This window comes from Myotis brandtii, unplaced genomic scaffold (assembly GCF_000412655.1).
Source record: "Myotis brandtii unplaced genomic scaffold, ASM41265v1 scaffold34, whole genome shotgun sequence".
Classification (NCBI taxonomy): Eukaryota; Metazoa; Chordata; class Mammalia; order Chiroptera; family Vespertilionidae; genus Myotis; species Myotis brandtii.
Window position 1 is genome coordinate 2,940,171 of NW_005363098.1, and position 19,810 is coordinate 2,959,980.

Consider the following 19,810-nt stretch of genomic DNA (forward strand, 5'->3'; position numbering starts at 1 on the left):
CCTTCCTTCCTTTCTTTCTTTCTTTCTTTCTTTCTTTCTTTCTTTCTTTCTTTCTTTCTTTCTTCTTTTTTGTAAAGTCCCGTGTAGTTCAGAGACTGTTTGTTAGGGGAGAAGAGGTGTCACAAACTCAGGGACCAGACAGTTTAATGGGAATATATAAGATTATAAAGAGGAGTGATGAGGACTGCGATAGATTGGAAAATACCTCTTAAAAGGCAATGAAAAAAAAGCAAAAATCAAGATACATTGTAACAGCCAAACAGAAAGTCAAATTTGGCCAGAAGCTTACCAACGTATGTTTGTTTATGCCAGTTATCCCTGTAACAATAGCAGTAGGAGAGGAGCAGTGTAATGACAGTAGAAATCGCTAACAATTTCTGACAGCTTACTCTGTGCCAGGCACATGCATCATCTCCTTCTGTCCCCACAATAAAGATAAATACTCTTACTATCCCATCTCAGGATAAAACGGAGGCATAGAGAGGTTATTTGCCCGCGTCCCAGAGACAGTAAGTGGCAGAGTCAAAGCCAGGTTTGTCTGACTCTGGGTCTTGAGCTCTGTGATGTGTTTTGATTTTAGGCCACAGAACTTGGAATTGCATTGGGTAGGAAGAAAATCGCCAGGCAGTGGTTAAGCTACTCGGTGTTGGCACCGGCCAGCTTTGTGACCTTGGAGGAGGCAGCCAAGCCTGGGAGGAAGGGCAGTGTTCTTGGTCCGAGAGGAAGAGGAAACGGCAGGATCAGGTCTTTAGGCGTGGCCAGGCTGGAGAGAAGTTTTCACCAGGTGCCTGGGGAGGGGATTAAAGAGAGCAATAGTTCCCATGAGGTGCACACGGCGTGCTTGGGAGTGTGGGGTGTGTGTGGCATGTAGAAGTGGAAAGTCAGACTCAATGGAAGTTCAGTAGGAGCTTGTAATGTAGGTGTTGGCAGATGTGGGTAAGGGCTGCGGGGATACTGTGTACCCTTGATTTAACAGTGCATGAGGGACTAACTGGAGTTGTAGAATAAAGAACTAACACGTATGGGGCCTGAGATTCAACCCAGGGCTTCCTGTTACAATACGCTTTAAAACTAAGTGAGGTTTTCGGCTCAGTGGAGGGGACAGACTTCTCTCCGCTGTCTTTTGTTCAGTTGTCTCAGCAGGCTCCCACTCACTGGCCTCCGAGTGGGTTTTCTGGGGCATAGTGGATCTCTATCAGGCTCGCTGGCATTTCCCGTGATATTTAGTAGAAAGAGAGTCATAAAGAAAGAATCCTGACAAACCCGAGGTGGTTGAATTAACCAGCACAACCCAAATATTCGACTGTTAACACAGCACCTTTCAACAAACAAGCCACTGACTTGTTGCGCATTGTAGCTCTCAAAGCCTCTCTGTCTAAGTGACTCGAACTCAAGGAAATGAAAAGTAAAGCCAGGCTATTCCTAACCGGCAGCACGTGAACATGAACCTTAGGAAACAGAGCAGCCTCTGTGAGAGGCTCATCTGCATAAATCTCACAGGCCCCTAAAAATAATTTTAAAAATTATTTATGAAAAAAATTAAAGGGCTATATCTTGACTCCCTTCCCCCTCCCCTCCCAGAAAATGTGAATATACTATAAAAAAAAGATAGGTTAAGATTGATGAATAGAGTTTGCTTTCTGCAGCCTGAAGACTTAAATAGACACTGAAGGAGGAGGAAGCAAACTTAGTTGCAAGAAACCTAATACCTCCTAGAAGAAGGGGGAGAGAGGTGGGACCAAAAATAGAGCAAGAGTTGGGTCCAGGGAAAGCCCTTTTGTTTTGTTTCATTGGCTTTAAATGATCACTTTCCTAGAAGCAACAAGAAAAACTGTTCCCGTTTGTTTTCACAGAGTTGGAGAGAAAATACTTATGTAAGCAGCTCCTGTTTGCAATGTTTCCATCTGGAATATCATTTAAGAATTTGGCCAGATCTCAAGTGATTTATGTTTAGTAAACAAGATTATCCTCAGCTTCCCACTGCGAGAGAGCACATGGTTTGGGGTTTAGTTGCTGTTTTGCAGCCTCTTTTAATTGCTTGTGCAAGGTAATACTGCACTAACCTCCGTTATTTCTCTCCAGTGTTCAGGTTGTGACAGTGGTTTCTGAAGCAAGAAACCAGAACAATGGTTGACGTTAGAATGGCTTAAAGTATGACTCTCCTTGTTGTAGAGCTACCAAAACTATACCTGTTTCTTAAGGTTGGTGGGGGTAGTGTGGGGGGGGGGGGGGTGAGGGGAAGGAGGAATGGCTTTTGCATAAACTTGAAATTCAGCTCCTTTTCATTTTTTTAGGAAAGATACCCTTAATTTTATGGACCAATGAAATAAAGGGAATCTCGGGTCAGCTCTTTTGAATGCTTAGGATTTTTCATTTCTTAAGAGTTTACTTTTCCCCCTAATATGGGAAAACATTTCTTACCAAAACGGTGGTTATGTAGTGAAAAAGGACATTTCTTTTTGATGTTTGAGGATATATTACTATGAAAATGGGAATACTGGTGCATTATTTTTTCAAATGTGGACACAATGTTGATGCTTTAAGTTTAAATTAATTTTTATGGGTCCCCTCTTAAATTCTTCTAATTATTAAGTTTCAATATTTATGTGAGAGAGGTAAGCATTTTAGCAAAGAAATGATCATTTCATTCTGCAAGACAAAATATAGTAATGAAATGTTTCAGAGCATAAAGTTTGGAAAACCATATATTATATATTTCAGATTCACTGCAGATAAAAATAGTTACATCTAGTTAGTAAGTATTCTCCTATAGTAACCTCCCCAAATACCTCTTCCTAAATTTTGAATTGAAGGTCTCTTCCTAAACTGGTTATGTTAATACTTTGAGTTTCATATCTTACACACAGTGCAAACCAAGCAAAAGATAAAATGTATAGAGGTCACTCTGCCTTTCAGATTCTTTCTATCGCTTATTTTGAATCAAATTCTTAAATTGTTCATGATAGCTTGGCAGCAAGCCATGCACTTGTCATTTTTAGCTCATTAGAGTTAAGTCTAGTCCTGTCAAGAACAGGTTTACTAGTCTTTTTTTAATTGCCTGCTTAAAAATTTTCATTTCCAAAAATCAGCTAAAGAATTTAAGATGGTGATAAATGTGGACTGAGGTCAAGTAAAAATTCTGAGCACATCAGGAATTCACTGCAGAAGGGAAATGCAGAGATGAATGCGTTTAAGGCCCTTGTGGAGGAGCGAAGGATTGCTGAAGCATTTGTATCTAGAGGAATGGAACACGGTTTAAATTGTGTGGTTGTGTAAAAATGTAGATAGTGTTTATTTGACTAGTATAAACAGGTTTTTGTGGGTTTTTTTTTTTTTTGCATTTAAATGTGCCACCTATTCTTCTGGGGAATGGGAGGGTAAGTATTCGAAGGATGTGGAAAAACAGATGAAGACAAAGTGGGATGTAGAGCAGACAAGAGAGAGAGGGATGTCCCAAGAGCCAAAAATAAAGAGACCTGGAAGGAGGGGAAACAATGGAATGTGCTCAGGGGTAACATCAGGAAAATCTACATAGAGAGGAAAAAAGGCTGAAAAAGAGGTGAGGTGAAGAGACCTTTAGGAAGAGGCAGGAAGAGAAAACGTTGGTGTTGAGTGGAATAATGTATACCTGCACCTCTGCGTATAGGAGAGGCCAAGTTTCCCAGCAAATGGCCAGGCTCATTTTGTTGATGTGCCCAGCAGTCTGAGGTGTGGTGAGCGTGGCACTCATTCTTCTGACTGTGTAAGGGAATAGGTATGGGAGAGGATGTGGTGGATGTGTTAGCCTCCAGGGGTATGTTTGGGGCCATAGCAGTTTGTGCATGACCTTGAAGTGGGAGGAAGACAGTAGTGGTTGGGATTGTGTAACTGACTGAGCAATCTAGTTGAATCAAATCAGAGCAGCCTAACAGGCCCATCTCCTTTCTCTTGAATCATTCCTCGCCTGGACGACTTGGGAATGGGATTCACTTGTAATGCATGAGGGTAGGACTGACCATGAAGAACTTAGGATGTGTGTCGTTAGAACCCCCCTCTTGCTTCTTCTGTCCTCTTCCTGGGGTTCATCATGGGTTCACACTGTTCCCTGACAGGTCCCAATTTGCTGGAAATATCCTATATAATAAAGATGTAATATGCAAATGGTTGTTACGCTGTGAAGCATAATGACTGACTGCGTAACGACCGGATCACAGATCAGCAGGAGGGTGGGGCAATGAGCTACAAACAGGCAGCAGAGAGCTACAGAAGGGGGCAGGGCAGCAAGCTATTGGGGGGGGGCGGGGGATGGAGGGAGCTACAGGAGGGCGGCAGCAAGCTACTGACGAGCTACTGGTGCACAGATTCGCGCTCAGGGCTACTAGTATTTCATATTCTGAATCTTTCTTGATTTTCTTTCCACTTATCAAAACTTACCCATTCACTTTCTGGTGTCCTTATTCTCTCCCAGTAACTGGAGCTAATTTGGTAAAAACCTTCATTCTCTTGTTCAGAGGTAATATATAGCCCCTTCTTTGTTATATGTTTGTATTCAAAAGAAGGATTCACAGTATGTTGACTCAAAGAGATGGTGGCATTTTGGGCATGACTTTGGGTAAGTAATAAGATGGTGATATTACAACAGAGTCTTTATATGCATATTGTACTCATGGGAATTAAACTCACCCACATGGCTAAAAGAAAAGAAAAAGGACAAGAAGTAACAATTGAAATAAGATGAGCATAGTCCTACAGTGAACATGAGATGGGAGATATGAGCCTGCACTTTGTAGGGAGATTGCATTTCCTCTCAGAGCTTGAGCATTGGGTTTAACCGCATGACCCATAAAATGCAAGTGGAATCCTTTGATATTTACCTGAGGAGTTAATAGTCTTGCCCAAATGGCTGGGAAAACTAGAGTTAGTGAGAGGCAGTATAGTGTTATATTTTATGAGGAATTTCAGGGCATTTTTAAGGATAGTTTTAACTGTTTGTGATTGCTGCCTTGAGTTTGACTTTGGACTCTAAGGTAGTTCCCTGTGCCATTAGGTATGACTTTACAGTGTTGATTGGCTGAGAGTAGTTCTTTTCAGGGCTCCTGTAAGCTCCTTTTGAGATTTCAGACTGTGTGTTGTTGTTCATTATTGCCAAAGGAGCTCAGAAAACATTTTGTTGAATGAAATAATGAATAAATAACACCTCTGCCTGGTGCTCTATCCATCACCCATGGCCCCTAGAACAGATATGAGTGGGGGACATCCTGGTTGCTTTGGTTTGGAAGAGATGGGTCTTGCTGAACAGTTTAGATAATCTGTTGGAATTGGATTGCAAGGTACTGACTTACCGAGATGGTCTTTTTTTTTTTTCCTGAGCATGTGGCATCATGTGCTGTATCTCATGGTATCACCATGGTATTTACTGAAAATACCATGCAAGGTGTTTCTGCAAGGTGTCTGCTTGACAGGGCAAGTTTAAGTAAAGATAATCACCACTAGAGTCTGTTGGGTTTTTGTATGCCATTTATAGATGTTCAGTTGCTGCCCTCAGTGAGTTTGGAAGCTCTCGTGTATGATACCCAGATCCTCATACCAGACACAAGTGTGATCTCACTGCTGACCACTCATTCTGGTGCTATTTTTAGTGTTTTGTCAGCCTCCTGGGCCAATTTGATATTTTTATATTTTGAATGTGCCAGTCAACCTTTGTTGTATTTAATGGAATCACAGAATTAGAGGGACTCAGAGAGGTAATCAAATCCAGTGTTCTTTAAATTTTCTTTCCCTCAAAGGGACAGTAAAACCACTAATAAATATAATTTATGCCAATATGTAAATCAGAGAAAAGCTGAACTTCCCGTTCAGAGAGAGACTGAAATGGGAGACCAAAATCCTCTTTTATTTCTCTACTGCCTGCCCATCCCAACCCTCGAGGTATCTGGATATGACATCAGGGCTCTGTGGAGCTCAATTTGAAAACCACAGCTCTGGAGTCATGGGAGTTTTCCCAAATGTTAAATCTTCCTAGCACCAATTTGCTTTTTATTGCTTCCTGAGAGCAAAACTTTAAAACAGAACTGCTCAAAGTTCTTCCTCTGCATTTCTCTGCGTGCAACACTCACCAGTCATCAAGAAGCTTATTGTGTTTTGTGAATGTGCAGCCCAACCAGTGTGCACCCTTAGGAACCACAAGTAAGAAGATGAGTTGAGTGACTGAGTGGCATCTGATGGAGACTATGATATTCTCAAGAAGTTAGGATGTGCTATACAGCATAGGCTCTAATTGTATAGATCTGATTCTCAAAGTATGTTCCCCTGACTAACAGCAGCAGCAACATCTCCTAAAACTTGTTAAAATACAAATTCTTGGCCCTACTACAGACCTGCTGAATCAGAAACATTGAGGGTGGAGCTCAGCAATTGTATTTAACAAGCTGCTCTGTAATTCCGCTGCACATTAAAGTTTTGAGAACCACGGGTGTTGGAGAACAGGATGATAGCACCAAGTGTTGGCTGCTTCCCCCTTTCCCTCCTCCCCCCTTTCTCTAGCAAACTTCTTGCTTTGCTATGGAAATTTGATGTTTTCTTGATCTTATGTGAAATCCTAAGCAACTTAATCTTAAAAAACAAACAACAAAACCCCCTAGGTCTGCCTTTCGATTAGATTACCATCTCTTGGTCCCTTTTATATGGAGATTCTGAAGCTGCCACTGGATGTACATGGACACTATTTTTAGGTGTTGCAAGTGTGGTTGCTTCTGAAAGGAAGTGTTTTTCTGCTTGACCAATCAGAGCCTCATTTGTCTGAATACTGCTGAGGTAACTCAGAATCACAGACCTTTCAGCTTCTCTTCCCAGTGAGAGTGTGAGGGAGGATTTCCCAAGTGTAGCCCCCACGTAACCATGATCATCTCCTTGTTAACATTGTAAACCAGTTTATTTTCTCTGTGTCTTTCTGATGAACCAGACAGTCACTCGGCAGTCTGGAGCTGGGGATTCCTAATGTAAGATCCAAGAACCACCCTTGATAACAGACAAATAAACTTGCTTGTATGAATGGATGTGACTTTTTGTGGATAGAAGGTCCATAGTTTTCATCAGATTCTGGAAAAGATCTCTGCACCCCTCTACCCCCTCCCCCGCCAAAAGCTGATTGATTGTTGCTTTAGCTGCTTTTGAATAACAGTTTAAGATTTGCAGTCATTTGAGATGGAAGAGCTTCAGGGGATTGGCAATCATCTTTTAGCCTGCCTTGTGGTCTCCTCAACTGTTACTGTCTACTTAAGTAGAGTAGGGTTGGTTCTTTAACTTGTGCAATCACATGTTGCTGTTTCTAGTGGTGGAAAGGATGCATACTTGTGTGTATCCAGAAGTTTCAGGTGTAGCTTTTGTTTTGTTTTGTTTTAATATATTTTTATTGATTTCAGAGAGGAAGGGAGAGGGAGAGAGAGATAGAAACATCAATGATGACAGAGAATCATTGATTGGCTGGCCCCTTCACGCCCACTACTGGGGATCGAGCCCGCAACCTGGGCATGTGCCCTTGACGGGAATCGAACCCGGGCCCCTTCAGTCCGCCGGCCGATACTCTATCCATTGAGCCAAACCAGCTAGGGCTCAGGTGTAGGGTTTTTTTTTTTTTTTAAAGATCTGTGAAGTATACAGAGCAGGAGGTATTATTTATTCCTACTTATAGTTGAGGACACTGAGGCTTAGAGAAAAAGCATGAAACAATATCACTTGGTTTGCCTGTCAACTGAAAGCATCTGACACTCCCACTAGTTCATGCTCTGGTTACATCTAAATACACTTGGATGATGTCTAGAGAAGTCTTAAAAGTTTATTGTGGATTTAAAAAACCGGTTGTTTAACTGATCTAACATCATTATTCTCTCTCTAAAGGAAATGGATCATGTTCACATTGTGGATTTTTTTTGGCCTTATTTTAGTAATTTTAAAACAAATCTTTATAGATATAATCTCCCCACTTCACAGTCAAATAAAAGCTGGCTCCCATCCATCTTCTTTTCTTCTCCACAAAGATCATAGAAAAGTCTACCTGATTATATTTTTTAGCATGTTGGCTCAGGAGAGAGCAAGTCATTGGCAGCCGATAGCATCTCCTCATTTTCATTAGATTGTTCTTTGGGTTTCAAAGATGAGTACCCTTGTAACTTACATTACAGTCTTAAAATTGCACATAAAAGTTTGCTGTGGAAGAGTAGCAATGTAAGATAAATTGAGAAGGTTAAGGGGAAAACTGTGCTGAGGGCTTCTCATAAATGAATTGTTATAAAAGCATAGTGATTCTCCAAGTGACAAATTAACTTGAGAGAGTGCTTTGCATTTTAAAATAATGTGTGATAGGGTAGTTCTATTTGTGTTCAAGCCAGAGGTCAGTGACTCACTTATTCTACTTGTGCCTTTTTGTCTAATGGTGTAGAAAAGAAAGTTGTACATGTGGATATTTAATTTACTTTTATTTTGCAAATGTCTATGATTCGGTCAGCAGGGAGAGTATGTGTGTTAAGACAGGCTGGCATCTAAAAGGTGTCTGTGCTGAGGGCTTGGGGACAGAACATTTTACAAAAGGAATATTTGTGCTTAGAAAACTTCTTATAAAGATCTCGTTCTGACTTGAATTACTCTTACTTCATGGGGGTCATTGAAAAGGACATCAGGATATCGGTCATTTCTTTAGTTCCCTGGCATTGGGTGGGCAGAAAGGTATTAGCAAGTGGGGTGGTAATTCAAACAAATCAGGGGTATGATTTTGTTAACTTGGAGTAGGTCACTTCATATTTCTATGAGGAATGTATATATTAATGTCATTTATACTTTTTTGGGGGAAATATAAAATATCTGCATTAATTTTAGGGTTTGTACATTTGTGATTTTGTTGAACAGTAAAGAGAATAAGAGAAGATGATTCTTGTCCTGCCTCCATACAGTCTATCTAATGAAACCCAGTGTATCATGGGAAAGCTCTGTGTTCTTCAAGCCACTAATGACAGTATTAGGAGTTTAATAATAATGTCTTTGTCCTCGGCATTCTTTTACTGAAGTTTTTTTTTTCTTTGACCTTTGGCCACATTGCATTATTTTGGGGAAATATGATTTTATTGATTTCAGAGAAGAAGAGAGATGGAGAGAGAGAAACATCAATGATGAGAGCAAATCATTGATTGGCAGCCTCCTGCATGCCCCCCACTGGGATTTAAACTGTGACCTCCTGGTTCATAGGTTGAAGCTCAACCACTGAGTCACGATGGCTGGGCCAAATTGCATTTTTGCTGCAGGATTTTAATTTGTGGGGCAAAGACAGTGGGCATGAAGTTAGCTAATTACCTCAAGTGCTGGCTGGTGTGGACTTGACCTTTCAAAGTCAGAGCTCCGTGCCAGAGATCACATTTGCACCTGAATGAGGTTGTTCTGTTGCTTCTATCTTGGGGAAACCTATGAGTGCAGATACATAGGAGATCAAGGGAGATGAGCAGGGGTGCTTGGTTCAGCAGCTCCAGGGCCATGTAGCTATCAGTCCCCCAGCACATGCTAGTGGTCTTTAGGTTTCTTGGAAGAAACAGAATAGATTCAAATAATTGAGGTTAGAAAGGAGCCTGAGGCAAAGAAGGTCTCTGTATTTCCCTGAAGTTCTTGTTTGTTTGTTTGTTTTAACTCCAGGTCTCTCCTGGCATCTATCTTTTTATTTTTAACTTTATTTTTTTCTCATAAGAAAAAAACAGCAGCACTCTGAATCTATGCTTTCTGTTGTGGAAACTAGTATTGTAGAATCTGTTCACTTTAAAATAGAGAAGGTAAATCAGTTTTAACAGCATGCCAATCAGGTAGCCCAGAAACTTGATGGGTGGTTTGAGGTTGTGTATTTTGCAGCTGTGTTTTGAAGTTGTTATTTTAAGGTTGTATATTCACCTGTCTGGACAGTTGAGGTCTCTGGACATATGTAGGGATAGGAAATATCTGTTCGATTACAAGGTGTTTTTTTTTTTTGTAAAACATATTACCATTACGTTAGAGTCCAGTGACATAGGGTCTGACTTCTAAAGAGCTTTGCCTTAATAATAATAATAATAAAAACCCTTCCCCTGCCAGTTGGCTTTTAAGGTTTTTTTTTTTTTTTGTATCTTTTAATTTACATAACACACTGAATATTTTTTGTCAAGAGAACTTAAGAAAGGTTAACTAACTGAACACTTGGTTCATGTATTTGCATTCAGTGGCTCATAGGCCAGGCCCTTGCCTTCAAGATCTAGGGGGATAAAAATGTAAATAAATATTGATAGAGACATGTACAAGGTGCCCTGTGACTGCAGAGGGTGTTTGCTGCACTTTCCTTTGTGAGCCTGCCTCTGAAAATAGTGGCATCTTTTCCTCTTGCTATTTTTTTGTAGCGACTTGTCTTGCTTCATTGTCTTCATGTTCTCTGTTAGGGATTTCATATGAAAGAATTTTGTCAGCTATTTCATGCTTCTGAATATTTCTTGCTGCTCAGATTCAGACAGATATGTAAGTGGTGATGTCTGATGTTGGTCTGTTTGTTAGAATTGTCAAATGTGCTTGATATAGCTTGATTTCAAAGTTGATATAAAAAAAGGTATTTTCAAATGTTGGAGGGTAAACTGGGATTCTGCTAAGCTTATTTTTCCTGCAAATCTGTGGCAAGACTGTTGGCCAGTAGACTCCAGATCTGTTTTCTTACTTAAGCCAGTCCTGTATTATGTACATTCCTGTGTTTATTGTGTTTCACCCCATCTCTTCCAAAACCCCAAGCCAAAAAAGAGTGTACTTCAGTCTTCTTTGTTGAAACTTTCTATCTCTTCTTCTTTTTTTTGTTTATTAAAATCTCTTGCATGTTTTCAAATTATAACAATGACTTTTCCTTTTATACTAGTAAATGGAGGGTTTAGTGGACAATATTTATAAAGATCTCTCGACTTCTTAGAGAAAGGACTAAATAAAATGAAATAGTACTATGGAACGTGAATAAATTATTTTGAGTTAAGCTGAGTTTTATTAAGGTGACTTTTTCTCAATGCTAATTTTTATTTTATTTTTAATTTTAATACTCCCTTTTTAAATAGCTAAAATGCACTTTACACATTCTCTCCTCCCTATTTTAAGGCATTTCTGAACTGGCACAATTGTCATTTTTTCCCCCATTAATTTTATAAAATGTATTTTAAATGTTACTTTAAAAATTTCTTCTTTAATGTCTCCTTTTTGGCCCATGAAATGTAAAAATGGACTTCAATTGACTTCATTTTAGTAATCTCATGTTATTAAAATCTTGCAACATGTTGGTCAAGTGCGAGAATATAATTTTCATAGCTCAATTTTAAACCTTAACAGGAGTTTTATTTTACCTTTCTCTGTGTTAATTGCTTAAAGGGCAAGCATATCTGGTTACATTTCACAGTTTATAAAAAGGTCCTTTTCCTCTGTTCGCTATCTTGACAGCTGGAAAAATTAAGGGAAAAATCAGCAGCTTGGTGTAAGAGAGCTGAAATTTGTCTGGTGCACTGGAATCTGCTTCCTCCAGTGTGAAAGCTTGTATTTGTGGCCTCCAAAGTGAAGTTGTATAAAAATGTGAAGGAAAGGTGTTTGTTCTGGCCTTGACCACGGTTAGAATTTGAGATGGAAGAGTTAGGCTCTGTATAAATAGGAGGGGATTTGGAATTTGACCAGTCTGTCCATTTTCTTACCTATCACTGAAACTGAAGACTAGGGGAAGGACATATAATTTCACAACTCATAATATAGCTCTAATATCGTTTTTCTCCTTTTGGGTGATGTATTTGAAGCAGTTGCATACATTTTCCATAATTTTTACTGCCTCCCATTTAGCTCTGAATAGAAGCCAACTAGAGAAATATTTAGAAGGTTATGAGCAACAATAGAAAAAGGGCTTTTGTGACATTCCTCAAGTGTGTGCTGGTGGAAGAATTACTGTAATTGGATAGTGAAATGCTAGAAAATAATTTTATTTAGTAGTTAGAAATAACATAAACGAGCCTTGCGATTTAGATTCATAGGTTCAAAACAGTTAGTCATGCCTCACTAGCTCAGTCTTTGCTCATTATGCTTTCCATTGATGGGATGAAATGTGACGCATTGCAGTGCTGGATCCGCTCCTCGGTTCTAAAATGCAGGGTTTGATTGGATTCTGAAAAAATTTTTAAAGATACTGTTTAATATCAGAAATGGAGATTTGTGAAATTTTGTTTTTAGCCTAAAGTTGGTTTAAGAAAGTATCCTGACGATAGAAGAGGGGAAGAACATGAAGACTATCTAATTGTAAATTGCCTTTTGAAACCAAGAGAGAGCAAATAATTTTTCAAAGCCAGGTGCTTGGTGTGTGTGCCGGTGGTAATATGGCTAGTCTCCAGGGGAGCAGTATCTCTGCGAGTGCTGGGAGTAAACACATGTTTAATGGCCATTCGGCCCAGAAGCATCCAGTTTTATCTTCTGGATATGGAAGGACACATATGGATGAAGGTCAGAGCTTCATGATGCTTGCTGTGAGGCTCATGGGTATTGAGAGAACAGAGCTGTCTTAATAGAATGCCCATAATTTCCAAGGAATTCTTTGGAGGCCATCTTCTGATTCTTTATTCTTTTTTAAAAATACATATTTTATTGATTTTTTACAGAGAGGAAGGGAAAGGGATAGAGAGTTAGAAACATCCATCAGCTGCCTCCTGCACACCCCCTACTGGGTATGTGCCCGCAACCAAGGTACATGCCCTTGACCAGAATTGAACCTGGGTCCCTTCAGTCCACAGGCCAACGCTCTATCCACTGAGCCAAACCGGTTAAGGCTGATTCTTTATTCTTTTGCTTACCTTGTACAGGAACTGTCTGCACAGTTTTCCTCTGACTTTTACTGGAGTCACTAGCTTGTGTTTTAGTATTCATAGGGGTTACATGAGCACGTTCTATGGCTTAAAAATCACCTGCCATTTGTTTTAATGGCTAGGGTAGAAAATTGAAAGTTAAACTTGGGTTTCAGTCTCAGCTCTGCCACTGTGTGATTTTAGTTACGTAATTGCTTTACGCTTTAGTTTTGTTGTCTATAAAATGGCCATTCATTCACTCATTGAACAAATATTAAGTAATTTCTATGTGTCAGGCCTATACTTGGTTCTGAAAATGAGCAAAGCAGATAAAATCCCTGCTCTCATGGTGCTTACATTCTACTGTGGAAATGAACTAGAAATTAATACAAGTTAAGTATAATATGTTAGATGGTGACAGTTGCTACAAAAAAAATAAAGCAGGGGTAGACTGACAAGATTGGGAGGCAGTTTCTGTTTCATGTGGGATAGGCAGGGAAGGTCTCTGTTTGAGGTGACATGTAAGCAGAGACATAAATAGAGAGAGGAGTGATATGTGAGGACACCTGGGGATAGAGGATCTCGGGGAACAGCAAGTCTGGCAGGCACTGCACAGTCCCTGAGGTGAGAGTAAGCTAGGTGTGTGTGAGGAGCAATGAGGAACAGTGAGGAGGAGAGTGGTGAAGAGGGGAGCTGGAGGAGTCTGAGTGAGAGCCAGAGCTGCCGAGATAGCATCTGCCTTGTAGAATGCTTAGAAAATCCAGTGAGATAACACGTTTAATATGTACTTTGCACACATTAAAAGAATAATACACACACACACACACACAGAATAATGCACCATCGCAAGTGAGGGTTATTTTAGGAATGAAAGAAGGGTTCAGTAATATAAAATTCATTAATGACATTCATCATCTTATGATTTCTTTCCTACTTATATTTGATATTATTTTTATAGAAAAGGCTTATGATAGAATCTAAGATCACAATTACAGATTTAAGAAAAGCACCTCACAATAGAGTAGGAAGTGTTTCTTGGAGGACGTCTGTGCAAGCTCTGCAAGCCAAGGCTGCCCAATGTGATGGACACATTGGATTACACAAAGCAGGGTTCCCTCCTGCAGGCCTTCCTAGGACCTTATCCACATTATGTGCTTTGTGCATATTCAAGAGGGATATTTAAAATGCAACATTTTCCAAATTTATTTGAATATAGAACCTTAAACAATTACTACTTTTTTTTTTCTTTAAGAAACATCTCACAAGTAGTTTTCATGTTGGAAAACATCACTTTAGTACTTGAATTTTGGTTTTGTTCGCCTTCATTATTCATTTTAATAAATCAGTATTCTTGGTTTATTTTTCAGATGCCTGTAGTCAGTCCCTCCTCCTCTCTCTCTTACTCCCTTTCTCCCTCTCTCCCTCTCTCTCTCTGCTTTTCCTCCTCTGATATGCTGCAATTTACTAATTTGTTTGGTGGTTGAGACTCTCCCAAAGTCATCTCTATTGCATTGGGTTTCTTGGGTAAACAGAGAATTATATATGATTAATGTAAAAATTTCAGGGGTGGATTGAATGGAAATTGAAGATTGAAGGTTCATTTGATTCAACTTTTCCAAAGCTTTTAAAAGCTTTGCTGTTTGGAAGGAGGAATGAAATCAATTTAATGGGCAGCTAGTTGAGAAATTGTGAACTTATTGTAGAGAAGAGCATTACGGTGGGTTGGAAAATAAGGATTCTACCTTTGTGTTCAACGTTTACCAGCTAGTACTTCATTTTGAACAGGCCACTTAGTCTCCCTCTGCTTCAGTTTTGTCATTTGTAAAATTCAGGGATGGATTTAGATTCATCCATTTTAATAGGCAGAGTTACTATTAATATACTTAATCAAGTCAGTGATGATTGTGGGCCTACGTAGAATATTTTGTTCTACTCTGCAAGTTTCCACATGTGACTATAACCTTGTGTCTCAGTTCAGCTCTTTTGGAGAATGAAATTATTCAATAATCAGCTCATCGTCAACTCCATGTATTTGAAAACTCTCGATGAGTTGTTTGAGACTTATGCCTTCATTGATTGATTTGTTAATTACCCTATAGGAAAGCACAGGTCAATTAATGCAGCGCTATGGATAAATGCACACCTCCTACATTTGTTTTACTGATATAGGGAGAAATCCATGATGTGAATATTAATTATCATCACCCCTCCCTCCCCACCCCTTTGTTCATTTGGTGCCTTTTGCACACTCCCTGCTTATTAGCTGATTTCTGAACTCAGCACAGTAGAGGTCTAAATTCAGTGAATTCATGCCATCTGTAAATGAGCTTTCAATTTTGTTCCTCTGTTGAAATTAGGGATGTGACATAGTTATTACATGGAAGGATTGTTAGCATGGATAGGATTTGATTATGTGGAGGTAGAATGTTGTGTTAGAAGGAAAGCACTTGCCTGGGGACAGATTTGAGTGTGACTGAATTGCTAGCTGCCAACTTTCTTCTTTTTAACAGGAGACATATTTTGTTTTTAAATGAGATGACAACCAAGTGAATTATCAAGACCTAGTGAATTTTTAGAGTCCTTTTCATTTACTTGAGTTCCGTTTAACCTTGCTTTCGATGTCATTCTGTGCATTACTGTCAAAGGACACGGCTTCCTTTGAAGTTGCTACTGGCGGAATCATGATGATAAAATATAAGAGGGGTTCCCAGTAAAGCTCTTAGCGATACACAGTGAGGCCTTATTACCTAAGTAAAAGCCTACGTGTGGGGGTGCTTAAAAATGTAGTGTGTAAAGGGAGGATAAATGATAATGAACAGTAAGATGGGAGAAGCATTTCTCATGAATTAGAGATGCCCTTTCATAATTCAATAGTCATCGAACGAGGAAAGGCTTGAAATAGCCTGAAAAGCATCTGGGAGCAATCTGTAATCCTTACGAGGCAGTGGAAGAGCCTGTGTCACTCGCGTACATGGCGCTAAAACTGCTCATGTGGGATTATGGAGGAAGGAGAATTCTGTGACTTGTAAAACCTCTTGCAATGAAATGCCCAGAGTTTTGAATATGAATTATACTGCAAGATCCCAGGTGCTTAAGTAAATGATTAATTGGCAGCGGTTCTCAACCTGTGGGTTGCGACCCCTTTGGGGGTCGAACGACCCTTTCACAGGGGTCGCCTAAGACCATCGGAAAACACATATATCATTACATATTGTTTTTGTGATTAATCACTATGCTTTAATTATGTGCAATTTGTAACAGTGAAATTGGGGGTCACCACAACATGAGGAACTGTATTAAAGGGTCGCGGAATTAGGAAGGTTGAGAACCACTGGATTAGAGTGAAGGAGGCAGATTTAAAGGTCCTGAGGAAATTTTAATTTGAATTTTGTTTATTTGCATGTGAAATGTTATCCTTTAGTCTTCCTTTATTTTCATTTTTTTCAATTACAGTTGACAGTATTATTTTGTATTAGTTTCAGGGGTAGAGCATAAAGGTTCGACATATAATTTAGGAAGTGACCCCCCAGTAGCTCTAGTACGCATTTGGCACCACACATGTTATCCTTTACATTTCATGCCCCATACTCACTCTTCTTATGCCTGGTCACTACCACCACTGTGCCTAGTTTTGAAGATTTAGGTCACTCTGAGGAACCCCTTACCCCGTTTTTTCCTTTCGTGGAACATTTGTTATAAGAAAAGGTATTCCATTCCATGCCTTTAAGGCAAGTGTAGATAAAAAATACACACATTCAAAACCTCTTCTAGTAACTTTTTAGGAAGCCATCTTTTAATACATTGGACTGTTGCAGAAAAATTATTATAGTAACGAAAGGCTCATCCTTTGGGGTTTGGGAAACCCTTAAACAGAGATTTTGAAAAGACTTATTTGTTGTACTAGACTCTGACTTGAATTGCTCACCTTAACCCCTCTAAAGAGGGGGAAATATTTTACGTAATATGGCTACATCAGAACAAGTTGCATCTTGTATTTTGCTTTTGTGTAAGTAATTATGATTATGGGTAATTACAACATTGTAACCTGTCTTTTTCTTTTTTATATGCTAATTGGCATTTCCCCATTTTATTATAAACACAAAATTTTTTGATGGCTGACAAAATTGTGGTTAAGTAAATTATATAATTGAATCAAATTTACTTCCCCCCATTATTGGACAAATAAATGGTTTCCATGCTTTATTAAGTGTAGTATTGTTTGTTTTTAAATCTTTCTTGGAAATTTTCTCCAGCTTTTGCGAATTTTGACATTGAATAATGGTTTCGTTTAGCATTTGCATTAGCTTCTGCCTTTTATATCTCCAAGTGTTTGGGGTTGGTCTTTTTGTTATGCTGTCCTGGATCTTCTAGGTGTTCTCTGTATTTCTCTCAGGTAGGATAATTTCCCTACCTTCTTTAAAATCATGTTCTTCTGGTTGTACACTAGGGAGTATTTGTGCAAGCCATGTATTTATGCTGTGAAACGTATCTTCCCAGTCATCCTGATGATATGAGATGTGTATCTAGAACCAAAGTAAACTTTGCCCATGGGATGGCAAAAAACCTGACCTTTGAACTGTCAATGTCTAGATAAGTCAAAGGTACTGTCACAATTAAATTCCCGGGTCACTCATGAGAATGAGGTGGAGGTTCTTGTGCCGCTGAAATAAGCATTTTCAGGAGCCCCCATGGGAGGATGAGATGTGGAAGATTTTATTGGAGTGGAGTTACCTTCCTCAGTTTCCAATGTCGCATCTCCCCCAAGCCAGTCCTGAAAGGGAGGCAGCTGGAGTCCAGCAGTGCCAGAGGAGGGACAGTGTCCAGAGTTTCTATTCCATGTTGCAGCCGGTGTAGTTCAGTATCCGAGCTAAATAAAGTCCATTAGTCCGTGTGTGGCACACATGGCCCTGAGCCATGCTGGTTTCTGGGAGCGTGCCCCTGCAGCAGGAGTCACAGGAGCCAGGCTCCCTATAGCCAAGAGAGGAGAGAGGACTTCCTTTGTTTGGAAGTTTATATATTTAGATTTTGCGCCCTTGCAGTGGCCACTCCCATCTTGGCCACTGACTCGCTTTCAGGTGTGATTTATGGGAAAGCACCTTCCCATCATCTCACTTAGACCTTACTGGACATGCGTCTAAACTGCCTTTGTCTACCAGTGGTTCTCAACCTTCCTAATGCCGCGACCCTTTAATACAGTTCCTCATGTTGTGGTGACCCCCAACCATAAAATTATTTTTGTTGCTACTTCATAACTGTAATTTTGCTACTGTTATGAATTGTAATGTAAATATCTGATATGCAGGATGTATTTTCACTGTTCGCGACCCACAGGTTGAGAACCGCTGGATCAGTCAGCAGGGAAAGACTCAGAGTGAATAAATGGCATGCCTGTATTATTTGGTCTTCCTTTCCACTCCTTTTCTGTTAAATAACAACCAGGTTATTACAATGGACAGCATCAGTTCTTGGGAATATTTTGGGAGTATTGCATATTTTGAAAAAATTGTTTATGAAAGTTATTTATGGTCCTCTCTTTGCTATTTTTTATTTTGTTGTCATTAACTAACATGATGCTACTGATGCATGGATATGGATTTATTTAGTTTCACTTTTTTTTCCCTCTTGTAAAAGAAGCATATAATTACTTAACTTCTTTTAGAGGATGGAAGAATCCTCCTCTCTACTTTCTATTACCCAATGAGAGTCTCTCATTTTTGGCTGGCATTCAGATTTCTAAATAAAGATTTAGTTTTTGCTTATTTTTTAAATGATAAAGTAAACACCATCTGAGAAGAGCCCACTCAGTGCACAACAAATGGTGGAAAATGGGAGGAGGAAAAAACTAGGAAAACTTAGATTGGATTTTTATAGTTTATTTATGATTGTAGAACATTTTTTATTTTATTTCTATAGATTTTGAAAGTCTTCCTGGAGTTTCCAGCAGTGCCAAGTGTTGGAGAAATTCTTTTCTGTCCCTCTGATAGTGAAGTGATCAAAAACAACCCCGCAGGAGGCGAGTGAAGAGTGGTCACAGGTAATGTCTTCTCTTTTTAATACTATTGATATGTGTTCAGTACTGTTCAGTAATATACTTAAAAAAGCCCAGTTGAACTTACATATCCAAGTGGGCATTATCTTTTTGAGAGGCCATTCTCTATCTTCTACTCAAAACATTAAATCTGCATCTTGATTCTCTGTTACCTTTCTTTAAAGCATCCTGTTTTCTGTGGTGGCAAATCTCAACTCTGTGATGGTGTATTTGAAAAGTAGTAGGAACTTTAGAACTGGATGAATCAGGGCAGCTCTAATTTTAATAAAAAAAACAGAAGGAGCCCTGGCTGATTTTGCTCAGTGGTTAGAGTATCGGCCCGAGGAATGAAGGGTTGTACGTTCAATTCCCAATCAAGGGCATGTACATTGGTAACAGTTTGATCCCCAGCCTTGGTGGGGTGAGTGCAGGGTGAGGGGGAGCAACCAATGGATGTGTCTCTGACACTGATGTTTCTCTCTCTCTCCCTATCCCTCCTCCCACTCTCTCTAAAAAAAAAAAATTCAATGGAAAAATATCCTCAAGTAAGAATTAAAAAAACAACACACACACACACACACACACAGAAGGAGCAATAATGTAACAAAACCAGTTTTTCTTTTTGTAATTTTTATATGTACTAGTATTTGAAGGCTCATGTTCCATATTGAAAAAGTTAATTCTAAGAAGAGGTGACTCTAAGTTTTAAACAATGATATTGTTAAAATAAGAGGTTAGGCTTCATATCTTACAGAGAAGCATATATTATTTATTTGACTATATAAATCTTGGTATTCTTTCTTTTAAAATTTAAATTCTTTATTGTTTAAAGTATTACATATGTCTCCTTTTTCCCCCATTGACCTCTTCCCGGCTGCTCCCATCCCCCAGCATATGCCCTCACCCCCCTACTGTCTGTGTCCATTGGTTATGCTCATATGCATGCATACAAGTCCTT

General features: G+C 39.3%; 1 protein-coding gene across 8 annotated transcripts in view; it reads left to right on the top strand.

The window, feature by feature from the left end:
- FAM160A1 (family with sequence similarity 160, member A1) overlaps nt 1-19,810 on the top strand; it is a 199,248-nt gene that overhangs the window by 35,849 nt on the left and 143,589 nt on the right. For 7 of the 8 annotated variants that reach the window (XM_014543876.1, XM_014543874.1, XM_014543875.1 and 4 more), the window contains exon 2: nt 18,738-18,858. The gene's annotated coding sequence lies outside the window, so the exon portion shown is untranslated. Of the gene's footprint in view, nt 1-2,128; nt 2,202-18,737; nt 18,859-19,810 lie in introns of those variants that run through there. The other variant, XM_014543877.1, reaches the window with a different exon arrangement.